The 13,193-nt window shown below is 43.7% G+C and overlaps 1 protein-coding gene across 6 annotated transcripts in view; it reads right to left on the bottom strand.

Moving 5' to 3' along the window:
- Positions 1-13,193, bottom strand: part of RHBDL3 (rhomboid like 3) — a 196,510-nt gene that overhangs the window by 85,406 nt on the left and 97,911 nt on the right. The window lies entirely within an intron of this gene.

Genomic DNA, 13,193 nt, shown 5'->3' with positions numbered 1-13,193 from the left:
TATTTGTTATGGTTGCTGCAAGGGGAAGAATCTCTGAACTGGCTTGTAACAGGCTGCCTATCAAGCCTTCACAATGAAGAACTAACTGTGGGAATATTACTGGACCTATTGTGAACGCTTTAGCCATCAGGCTTCCAAAGACTAGAAAGAACCTTGCATGTGACCTAGGGCATACTATTTAATGGAACCATCATGAGGGCAAGACAGCCCCAACATTATTGTTACTTTCCCAACAATGGTGTGTGCACTGTGCAGGCGTGCAAAGCAAAATATTGTGCACATGCGAGGAAGAGATCATGTACTATTCCTCCACTACCATTCTTAGAGCTGGGGCACGTATATATGCCAGCATGGCCAAAGCTCTGGGAGGTGAGAGTTGTAGTCCAGCAACGTCTGGAAGCACCAGATTTCTCTTCCCTGGTATACAGCTTTTACTATGGCAACAATGCAGTGATAAGGAAGACCACAGTTACTGAAAGCACAAGAAGATGCAAGAGCTGGATTTAACTTTGGGTGACTGGACAGATGACAAGAATTCAAGCAAGTATGACTCCTCTGATACGTTTCTTGCTGTGTATGCCAGCAGAATTTTCTTTTGTGCTTTATCCACCTTGGATAACCTACTTGCATTTCCCTACCTTGCTTCCAATTTCAGATCAAAAGAGACTTCTTTATAACCCATGGCTTTCTTGCTCATTTATTTTAAACAGACGAAAATTAGAAGTACTCTGGAAGAAATATTCACCATCTTTGTGCACCCATTTCTCATTAAATGCTTTTCTTGGGTCAGAAGCTGAAAACTAAGCTAAACCTACTTAAAGCAGGGATATCAAACAAGCGCAGGAATTTTTGGTTTAGGCTGCAGTCCTGCTCTCCCCATGAAGCTGCCTGAAGGGCCTTAGGAAGTGGCATGGATGCTGCACAGTAGCTGGAAAGGGGCCCTCTGCTGCCATTAGGCTCCCCAATACAACTGGGAATGCTCCGCCGGCATAGATGTTCTAGCAGTGGCTAAGGTCAGGAGAACCAGGCATGTGTGGACCAGCCAGATCTGAAGCCCCCCTCATTCCCCCCAACACACCTACAGAATCAGCAGAACACTACGCTGGCACCAGGGCTGATGTAATTAATTCCCTCCTTGTTGAAGTCCATGGGAGGAGAGAAAGAGCTGCTGCCCTCCTGAGCTAGATGGACTAATGGTCTGATTCAGTATAAGGCAACTTCCTGTGTTCCACTTCCTACCATGGCTGCAGCACAACAGCAGATGATTTGATCGTTCCACCAGCAAATCCCCCCCCAAAGGAAATGTGTAGGATTACTTTTTTATTTATCTTAACCAGTTGATTAATTTAAAACAAACATAAGTGCTAACTGAACCTCAGTCTAGGCGCCCCGCTGAGATGCCAGTGGAAGAGCAGGGTGGCTTTTGTTTTTGTTTGTGAAATTGAAAGTTACTGCTCACTCAGAAGAAAAGGATTAATGTTCTTTCTTTCCTACCAATCCCATTATATACTAAAAGTAACACACTGGAACCCAAATAAGCCTTTTACAAACAAAACAAAAAACACCAACACACAGATGTGCCCTTCCTTCTCAACTTCCCAATTAAAATGATCCACCCCTGATGAAATTGACTCACACAGGTTAATCAATTAAAACGTTCGTTGCTCAAGCTACTGATGATAGCTTAAGGCTCTATTAAAAATTCAGAAACATCCCTGCAATCATGAAAGTAAACAATATGGTCACCAGGACCATGTGTCGCCAGTCCCACTTCAAGGTGTTAGGACTAGAAGATAAAGCCCAGAATGGCTTAGGATCCAAAAAGAGCACCTTCTTCAGTATCAATCATCTTGGACCCTACGATTGGCAGTTGAGGCCATGGTGGTACCACCACTAGGGGCTGCCCAGTTGGCGTTGACCTGTGGCAGATCCTTTTCAGTGGTAGCTTCCCATTGGTGGAATGCCCTCCCCAATTAGGTGAATCTGTCTCCATCACTATTAACTTTCAGGAGGAAGTTGAAAACATTCCTGCTTACCCAGGCATTTGCTGGCTGAAGGGGACAAATTGTTTTTAGAATGCTTTTCTTTTTGTTGACATTAAAGGGGCTGTTCGCTGCCATGGGCTTCTTTGGGAGGAAGATAAAGGAAAATAACAACAACTGACAAGAATATTGATTGCACTGATATCCTGCACTTCCTCTAAACCAGAGACAAGGCCCCCAGATGCTGTTGGACGCCAGCTGTCATCAGCCCCAGTTGGTATGGCCAATAAAGATGGTGAGAGCTGGAGTCCAACAACATCTGGAGGGCCACAGTCTATCCATCCCTGCTGTGCAGAGCCCAGGGTATCATACCCTGCCATATCCTAATATTTTACTCTCACAACCACCCTGCAAAGTAGGTTAGGCAAAGAAAGAAAGAAAGAAAGAAAGAAAGAAAGAAAGAAAGAAAGAAAGAAAGAAAGAAAGAAAGAAAGAAAGAAAGAAAGAAAGAAAGAAGGAAGGAAGGAAGGAAGGAAGGAAGGAAGGAAGGAAGAAAGAAAGAAAGAAAGAAAGAAAGAAAGAAAGAAAGAAAGATGTTATCCCAAGATCACTCAGTGAACTTCATGTCTACGTGGGGATTTTTGAACCTAGGTCCTAGTCCAACACTAATCACTACACAGCCTTGCCCAACCTTTGGGTCCCCAGATGTTGTTCTACTACAGTCCCCTAATTCCTGACCATTGGCCATGCTGGCTGGGGCTGATGGGAGTTGTAGTCCAGCAACATCTGGGGACCTGAAGGTTGGGAAAGGCTGCCTGCAGCACATGACCTCTCTTTAAGTTATTTTTATTCTACAAGAGTCAGCAGAATTATCACTCTGAACTCCATTACCTCCTCTCTCTTCTTCCAGGAATACTTTTCTTTCCCAGCAGAAAAGAAAGAGGTCTCAGCTGAAAAAGCATCCCATCCAGCTGACTTCAGTAACATATCTGCAGAATATATTTGATCTCTATCACCAGAATTTATTTGACCGCCTGGTATAACTTGAGGGCTCCTGTTCTGTGATGGCTTTTCCAGACAGCAAGGAACTTTGAGACAGATGTCTAGCATTAAGAAAAAGGGAGAGACACTACAAGAGAGAGCACACAAGAGAGATATCTTTTATATATATCTAAAACAGGCTGTAAGGAGGAGGTCTGCATTGGCTCAACAGAGGAGCTACTGCCTATGGCCTTAAAGATTATTTTCTGTTCCAATTGCTGTCATTCTCTTAATCCCATCCTGCAATGTTCTCTAGGTCTTGTAGCACTGAACATCTATGTGTTATGTCTTCTGGGTTTTGGCAGGCAAATGATAACTATTTTTGACATACCTAGATTCTGACACTTCACTTTGCTCAGTGGTATTTCAGTTCTTCATTCTGGATTACTTTCAGCTTTTCTGCATATGGAAGATCTCTCATAGGAAATTTCCTTAAAGCAGGTCTGACTATTTCTCCATCTAGGCCACTATTCTGACTCACAGGACCTCTCTAGCAGGGATCTTGCTAACAAATATTTCAGCTAGAGATGCAGGGACTTGTGCCTGGGACTTTCTGCATGCAAAACACATGCTCTATCACTGAGCTACAGTCCTCTTCAAAAGCACTACATTTTAAGAGCATTCGCTATAGTCATGTTTAAATTACATCACATGAACCTGCATTATGCTGGGTCAGACCACTGGTCCATCTAGGGACTCCTCCTGATGTCCTGTTTCTTGAGCATTCATCCTGATTTGCTTGCACAAAACGTGCATGGTAGTTAGACTATGTCAGGTCTTTAACATGCATTTGATCTTATTTGCTTATAGGGTGGTTATATGACAATAAGCATTCATCCTGGTTTGTTTAAGGGGTGTTTAAACGTCTTCCAATTAATCATTCATTCATCCCACACTTTTCAATGCATCTCCCCATCACTTTCTAAACTGCAAAAAAAAAAACTTTTTTTTTTTAAAGCAGATTTGTTGCATTAGGGCAATGGATCACTTTAATGCACTTTCATTGTAGAAACCGAACGTTCTGGTATGTGCTTGAGTTCCTCTCGCAAAATACTGACAGTCTGGAAGCACTCTAGGTAGTCTACTCTTACCGGCAGTGGCCATCTAAACACTCAGGCACAGAGACATCTTTCCCATCACCTTCTAAGTGACCTTTTAAATTGGAGATGCCAAAGACTGAATCTTCTGTATGCCAAACATGTGCCCTGTTACTGAGCTATGGGCCCTCATCCCACTGTTTTTCAAAGAGAACACAACTCAAAATTTGCAATCTGTAGTATATCAACACTGAATTTAAAAAAGCTGGGTCCTTTTTAAACGCATACCACAGGTTGTGTTCACTTTTCCACTCAACTGATTCCAAGGGAGCAGTCAGTAAAGACTAAGAATCCAAATCATTTTTATTTTTCAACTAATAATACAATTTTATTATTATTGTTGTTGTTGTCATAAAGCTGGTGTAGTGTAGTGCCTGAGATTCAGACCTATCAAATCAGGAAATCCCAAATTCAAATCTTGCTTCTGCCATGCATTCAGTAGGTGGCCATAGGTAAGCCACTCACTCACTCACACACACTCTCTTCCTCAGCCTACTCCCATTTACAATATCTGAAGAACTTTGAACATTTCCAAGTACTATGTAGAGGATGATCATTTTCAAAAGAAGTTAGCTCTGGACAAAGAACATGAGAGGGCTATTACTTAGAGGTCTTAGAGGCAAAAAGTCTTCCTTCAGAAAATGGAAGTCTTGTCCGAATGAAGAAAATAAAAAAGAACACAAACTCTGGCAAAAGAAATGCAAGAAGACAATAAGGGATGCTAAAAAAGAATTTGAGGAGCACATTGCTAAGAACATAAAAACCAACAACAAAAAATTCTATAAATACATTCAAAGCAGGAGACCATCTAGGGAGACAATTGGACCCTTGGATGATAAGGGAGTCAAAGGTGTACTAAAGAACGATAAGGAGATTGCAGAGAAGCTAAATGAATTCTTTGCATCTGTCTTCACAGTGGAAGATATAGAGCAGATCCCTGAACCTGAACTAACATTTGCAGGAAGGGATTCTGAGGAACTGAGACAAATAGTGGTAACGAGAGAGGAAGTTCTAAGCTTAATGGACAATATAAAAACTGACAAATCACCGGGCCCGGATGGCATCCACCCGAGAGTTCTCAAAGAACTCAAATGTGAAATTGCTGATCTGCTAACTAAAATATGTAACTTGTCCCTCGGGTCCTCCTCCGTGCCTGAGGACTGGAAAGTGGCAAATGTAACGCCAATCTTCAAAAAGGGATCCAGAGGGGATCCCGGAAATTACAGGCCAGTTAGCTTAACTTCTGTCCCTGGAAAACTGGTAGAAAGTATTATTAAAGCTAGATTAACTAAGCACATAGAAGAACAAGCCTTGCTGAAGCAGAGCCAGCATGGCTTCTGCAAGGGAAAGTCCTGTCTCAGTAACCTATTAGAATTCTTTGAGAGTGTCAACAAGCATATAGAGGTGATCCAGTGGACATAGTGTACTTAGACTTTCAAAAAGCGTTTGACAAGGTACCTCACCAAAGGCTTCTGAGGAAGCTTAGCAGTCATGGAATAAGAGGAGAGGTCCTCTTGTGGATAAGGAATTGGTTAAGAAGCAGAAAGCAGAGAGTAGGAATAAACGGACAGTTCTCCCAATGGAGGGCTGTAGAAAGTGGAGTCCCTCAAGGATCGGTATTGGGACCTGTACTTGTCAACTTGTTCATTAATGACCTAGAATTAGGAGTGAGCAGTGAAGTGGCCAAGTTTGCTGACGACACGAAATTGTTCAGGGTTGTTAAAACAAAAAGGGATTGCGAAGAGCTCCAAAAAGACCTCTCCAAACTGAGTGAATGGGCGGAAAAATGGCAAATGCAATTCAATATAAACAAGTGTAAAATTATGCATATTGGAGCAAAAAATCTGAATTTCACATATACGCTCATGGGGTCTGAACTGGCGGTGACCGACCAGGAGAGAGACCTCGGGGTTGTAGTGGACAGCACGATGAAAATGTTGACCCAGTGTGCAGCAGCTGTGAAAAAGGCAAATTCCATGCTAGCGATAATTAGGAAAGGTATTGAAAATAAAACAGCCGATATCATAATGCCGTTGTATAAATCTATGGTGCGGCCGCATTTGGAATACTGTGTACAGTTCTGGTCGCCTCATCTCAAAAAGGATATTATAGAGTTGGAAAAGGTTCAAAAGAGGGCAACCAGAATGATCAAGGGGATGGAGCGACTCCCTTACGAGGAAAGGTTGCAGCATTTGGGGCTTTTTAGTTTAGAGAAAAGGTGGGTCAGAGGAGACATGATAGAAGTGTATAAAATTATGCATGGCATTGAGAAAGTGGATAGAGAAAAGTTCTTCTTCCTCTCTCATAATACTAGAACTCGTGGACATTCAAAGAAGCTGAATGTTGGAAGATTCAGGACAGACAAAAGGAAGTACTTCTTTACTCAGTGCATAGTTAAACTATGGAATTTGCTCCCACAAGATGCAGTAATGGCCACCAGCTTGGATGGCTTTAAAAGAAGATTAGATCAATTCATGGAGGACAGGGCTATCAATGGCTACTAGCCGTGATGGCTGTGCTCTGCCACCCTAGTCAGAGGCAGCATGCTTCTGAAAACCAGTTGCCGGAAGCCTCAGGAGGGGAGTGTGTTCTTGCACTCGGGTCCTGCTTGCAGGCTTCCCCCAGGCACCTGGTTGGCCACTGTGAGAACAGGATGCTGGACTAGATGGGCCACTGGCCTGATCCAGCAGGCTCTTCTTATGTTCTTATGAAAGGGACGGATGACAGTGAGGTGTGAAAACGAGATGGTAGGAATTAGAGACTAAAGGCAGAGCTACATATTATGAGGCAGACGTAGGGTCCCAATCAGTTTTTCTCTGCAAATCCTCTCCTTTTAGCTATTTTCACGTTTTTCCTTAGATGAGTTTTGAGTCTGGAAATAATAGAGATGGAGGTAGGGAGTGATGTGGGGAGGGACTGAACACCTCTCTCATCTGCCAGTTCTCTCACACAGCTGCCCACCCTTAGTCCTAGTGCATTCATGTACTTTTGGCATTTGGGAGCACGTGTTAGCTGATATAATGTGTCACCCCCCCAAAAAAAAGGACTAGAAAGATTATGTGGACTGAAAAGTAAGCCCAATGCAGCTTGTCCAAGACCTCAATAAACTGCAAGGCAAAGAAACTGCTTATAATTGAGTGTGCATGAACAGGGACCTGCTAAAATCAGCTGCATAGAGCATGGCCTCAGATGTGTAGAAGTAAAAGATAAGCCAGCAGGACCACACAGCTTGCACATTGTTTTCTCCTTGTGCTTGTGCTTGTGCAAATAACCCTTGGGAAGCTTTAGAGGTCCTGTTGGCTCCTACGTTCTTTCTCTGTACAGCTGAGACGATGGGGCCACTTCTCGAGGGAGATGTAGTGCGAATGGACTGAGCCATAGAGGACACCACAGCCTCTTTCATACCTGCGCCTCCATTTTGTAGGCTCAGCATGGAGGAATGGGAGCATGACTCTTGGTCCCATGCTTAATACTTCATCATCCCTTGCCCTGATGTCTGTTCATTTTGGCATGCCATATGTAAAGGGGAGCCTACACATATGCATTGTGTGTGCGCAAAGCCTCAGGAGGGGAGAGTGTTCTTGCACTCGGGTCCTACTTGCGGGCTTCCCCCGGGCACCTGGTTGGCCACTGTGAGAACAGGATGCTGGACTAGATGGGCCACTGGCCTGATCCAGCAGGCTCTTCTTATGTTCTTATGTTCTTTCATGCCCTTGCTTGCAAGCTTCCAAGATGCATCTGATTGGCCACTGTGGGAAACTGGATGCTAGATTAGGTGGACCTTTGGTCTGTTCCAGCAGAGCTGCTCTTAATTTACATCAAATGTTTTTTAAGGGCTCAAAGCCCTTCACATTCACATTCTGCATTGAGCAGGTGGTTGGACTTGATGGCCTTATAGGCCTCTTCCAACTCTACTATTCTATGATCCCTTTAACCTTTACAACTCTGTAAGAGGTAAAAAAGGTAAAGGTGTCCCTGCACTTGCAGTGCGAGCCGTTTCCAACTCTTAGGGTGACGTCTTGCGACGTTTACTAGGCAGACCATATATACGGGGTGGGATTGCCAGTTCCGTCCCTGGCCTTTCTTTACCCCCCAGCACTCATTTTACCGACCACGGATGGATGGAAGGCTGAGTGGATCTCGACCCCTTTTCCTGGAGATTTGACTTCCTCCTTTCATTGGAATTGAACTCTGGCCGTGAGCAGAGCTTCGGCTGCATTACCGCCACTTACCACTCTGCGCCACGGAGGCTGTAAGAGAGGATAGTATTATTATTTCCTAAAAGTTGACAACCTGTTCAGCCATTCCACTGAATGAGGGAGAGAAGGTTAGGGAGGGGAAATAGGGCTCTATTTCTTTTTTCCCCCTAGTCAGGAACTTCACAGCTTTGGCAGAAGTATCAGAAGAAGGCAACAACGGCTTTTCTTGGGAATATTAGCATTCAAACTTAGTGCCACATCCTGGTTTAGCATTACCTATACAGGTGCAGCAAGCCTAAGGCTCACACATTCCCTCTCCCCCTTATTCCTCCCCTTGCATGCTGCAATTTCTGAACTTCCTTCTGGGTTCTTGGCAATCCATAGATTCAATTCCCCACAGGTGTGAAAATCAGTGCATGTCCTGGGAGAGTCATGGGGTTACTGGGAGGATAAAATGGGATAACCTCATGTGCAACATTTTTGTCCACTTGTTGGACAAAAGATGAATTACAAACATGATAGGCAAATAAGTGTGTGCAGATAAATACAGCAGAACTGGCACATCAATGTATATTTTCTTCTGAACTGTCTTTCTGCTAATGCCAGTAGAAGATAACACAGTTCATTTCCTCATTACACCCCCTTTCTCTTCTCTGGTCACCTGAAGAAGGCAGCTGAAAAGAGAAATACTGGTACCTGCTGTTTTCAGGGGGTTCCACAAGATGACACTTTGCAGATTTTCCAAATGGATAAAATCCCCAAGGATCTCACTCTTATGGAAGATTCAGCTCATGGTTGGATCATGGGTAAGCATTAAAAAAATGGTGAACCAAGAATGAGAAAATGAAGAGGCACCTTGGAGACTTATTTTGGCCCACATTGTCATAAACAACAGATCCTGTCATAAGACCTTGATTCGTCCAGTTCTCCACTATTTATTGTCTTTTAGAAATGAGATTGAATTTAGCATTTTGTCCTTGCAATATAGTTCAAGAATGATAGCTTGGGAAAATGGTTCCCATTTCTGGTTAGTGTTGACTCTAATAAGGCAATGTGCAAAAGTCCTGATAAACTCCATCCTATATATATTGTGGTTTTTTAATCTATTGTACAATATATTTTTAATGAATTTTACCTCTGGTGACTCTGAAAAGAGAACATAAAGGAAAATCAGTGATCATGTTTGAAATCAGTGTTTAATGTAATGTTAATGAAATGTTTGTTAATGTACAGCTCTTTTGTAATTGAAAAATCTTAAAATAAAGTAGTGTTTTTCAAAAGATAGTTCTAAGATTCACTGGGTGCTGAGCACTGAACTTTCCTTTCAAATGGGTTTATTTCTGGAAGAGGAGTAATTAAAAGAGAGATAAAATTTGCTGGGGTGCAACTTATCATTTTGGTCTCACAATAAAAAGAGGGAGCCAAAACTGGCATCAGACAGAAGACATTTTCTTTTATAAACTTGAATCCCAATAGAAACTAAGTGCAATTTACAGTAAATCCAATGTAGTCTAAGTCTTGGCTGGATCTCAGCTGTGGGGAGATTTGCCTTTGATCTTCCAAACTTGGCCTGCTGGCCTCTGGTTACCGATAATAATGATATCAAGCTTGTCAGTTGGATTGAAAGGCAGAAGAAAAGAGGTAGGGATTTATGGGAAAATGTTCAGCCCAGGAGGGCATCTTTCCATGGAAACATGCTGTACATGAAAAAGGCAGTTTGGTAAAAGTGACAAGAATCTCTCTTTTAAAAACAAACAAACAAAAAACCTCGCTTTCTGACAGAGAACAAAAGCCGCACCTTTGGCTAGGATTGATTGGACATAGCAGAAGAAAAGCTGGCTTGACAAGCAGCCTGGAGGGCAAAAGTAGCAGCTTGCCAGCAGCTAAATCTAGCCCAGTGCTTCAGCAAGTGGAGTAGATGAAAAGACATCTGCAGGACAACAATAACCAAAGTTGGCATAAGGCAGATTGTTTGGCAGAGACAACATGCACAGTCAGCTTTTGCAGTTTCCAATCGGGGCACTTCAAGTCACAATCAGAGAGTGTTTCCTGCCTAAGTGGCCTAAAATAACCAGCTGGTAGAGAAGAACCAGCTCTAAAGCCATAATAAGCACTTTTTGGATCAGAACCGAGAGTCCACCGAGTCTAACATCCTTTTTCCAACCATGGGCAGGCAGGTGTTTCCAGGAAACCCACATGAAAGCAACAGCTTTCCTTTGTTGTTCCTCCATCCCACCCCAACAACTGGTACTCAGAGGCATACTGCTATGCCTAGAGCACTTGGTAGATTTATCCTTCATGAATTGTCTCATCACCCTTTAAAGCCATTAAACATCACCACAGTCACACCCAAACCATACATTTAAAGCACTCTTATACCACATTACAGTCATGGAGAATCCTGGGAACTGTAGTTTGTTAAGGGTGCTAGGAATTGGAGCTCTGTGAGGGGTCTCCTAATAACCCTCAGCACCCTTAACAAACAGTTCCCAGGATTCTTTGGGGGAATCTATGGCTGTGAAAGTGGAATAAGAGTGCTTTAAATGTATGTTGTGGATGTGACCTCTATCTCCGTGTTCCCAGATGTTGATAAACTACAACTCCTATCATCCCTGACCATTGATCACACTGTCTGGGGATGATGGGAATTGCCATACAACAACATCTGAAGAACATTGGTCTAGAGGCAGAGCTTTCTGTAAGAGGGGTGTGTGTGTGTGTGTGTGTGTGTGAGAGAGAGAGAGAGAGAGAGAGAGAGATTTCATTATTTATTTATTTATTTATTTATTTATTTATTTATTTATTTTATAAGATTTCTTACCTGCCCTTCACCATAAGATCCCAGGAGAGGTTACGACAGAATATACAGTTTTATGAACAGCTAGAACCATTACAATTAAAAAAACCACAAACCTGCTCCAAATGGAACAGAATATATAGTCAAGTTCCATTATGATGAAGAAGGGAGGAAAAACTCTCCACTCGGTGATTAATTTTATAAACGTCCCATCATGTCTGCTTCCCAAAATAATATTTCAAACATTTTAAACATGTTAGTCTTTCCTCCCACAGCAGGTGCTCCAGCCTTTTTCATCACACTGATTTCCCTTTTCTGCACCATTTTGAGCTCTATGATGTCCTTTGTGAGGTGGGATGGGCAGAAGCATAAACAATTTTTCAAATGTGCCTGCATTATAGATATAGCTGACATTTAATCATTTTTTTTACTTATTTCCCAATATTTCTATGTCACCTTTCAGGGACAAAGCCCTCCCAAGACAGCTTAAATACAAAATCAAAAGCATAAAGTATGTCATGAGCCCCATGAAACAGGCATGGGGCAGCAAGAACAAAGAGGAGGGGTCATACTTTGAATGGGAAGGAGAGACCAGTGACGTGTCTTCAGGCATGCAGGAGTCTGCAAACTCCTGCACTGTAGCCAGTGACAGCTCCGCCCCTATAGATTCAGGTATCAGTGAGGACGCCCATCCCAGTCAGGAAGGTGTTTCTCTGCTGACCTCCCACCCAATTCCTTTGCCTGCTCCATCATCACCACTTTGCAGCCCCCCCTCCTATTGGGGAGGATCTCACTGAGGCAGTCCATCTGCCCTCACCCTGGACTCATAGGAGGTGGTGCCGGATATCTCAATGGGCTCTCACTGTCCTCTGAGAAGGAGCACTCATCTGTGCTTGAGGTTTCCACAGTGATACTCGGTCCATGCAAGTAGGGTGTCCGCCCATCCTTACTTAAGGTCGGTAAGGAGGCATGCCTACAGGGCCAGCCCTAGGCATGCTGGGGTCCTTGGGCATCAGCCTGCCTGGGCCCCTCCACTCCCCTTCCACGATCCATGGAACCAGCCATGGATCGTGGGACAGGAGCTTCCGAGCCGCCTGCCATCGCCCCACGACACCTACCTTTCTCTCTGCTGTTTTTTGCTGCTGTGCACACTGAGCGCACAGGGTTGCCATCAATCAAGATGGCGGCCGAGGTTTCCCTAAGGGGCTGAAGCCTCTGCCGCCATCTTGGTTGATGGCAGCAATGCACTCATGCATGCCATCAACCAAGATGGCACCAGAGGCTTCAGCCCCTTAGGGAAACCTCGGCCGCCATCTTGATTGATGGCAACCCTGCGTGCGCAGTGTGCACAACTGCAAAAAACAGTGGAGAGAAAGGTAGGTGAAGCGGGGGATGGCGGGCGGCTTGGAAGCTCCTATCCTGCGATCCACGGCTGGTTCCGCGGATCACGGAAGGGGAGCGGAGGGGCCTCTGTAGCTCCACGGACCATTGGGCCAGTGCCCCACCTGGCCGCCCTTTAGAACTGACCCTGCATGTCTAGTTGCTGCGAGAACATCTTTATTAGTGCAGTGTAGTCATGCCTAGTTTTTAATGAAGCTAAATCCTTCGTAACCTGTAAGCTGATTCGTGAAGCGTTCTGAATTGAAACTTTCCATTAAATCTACTAAACACACTTCTGCGTTCATGTGTGACTTCAGCACGTTCAGGCAGGACAAAGTATGGAAAGTATCATTAAGAATATAAAACTATGCAAGCAGCAACCTAAAAGACACTCTCTGAGCCAGTAACACAACAAGCCTAGTAAAACAATGAAAGGCATTTGGGATACCATCAGTTTTATTTTCAGTCCCTTTCCTAATAATCAAGAAATGCCTTTTTTTTTTTACTGCTGCTGCACACTGAGTCAAGTTTTCATTGAGCTGTTCACCTGGACCCAGGTTATCTTTGCTGGTTAATCAGAGTTTAGACTCCTCAAAATATATGAGAAGTTGGGATCATTTTGCCCCAAACTGCCTTCTGTACTACCTACTTACACTGAACCTGGATAACATCCAGGTATTCTAGCTTTTCTCATCTC

The sequence above is a fragment of the Rhineura floridana genome, chromosome 3 (genome assembly GCF_030035675.1).
Source record: "Rhineura floridana isolate rRhiFlo1 chromosome 3, rRhiFlo1.hap2, whole genome shotgun sequence".
Lineage (NCBI taxonomy): Eukaryota > Metazoa > Chordata > Lepidosauria > Squamata > Rhineuridae > Rhineura > Rhineura floridana.
This window is presented reverse-complemented; position numbering and strand designations above follow the sequence as displayed.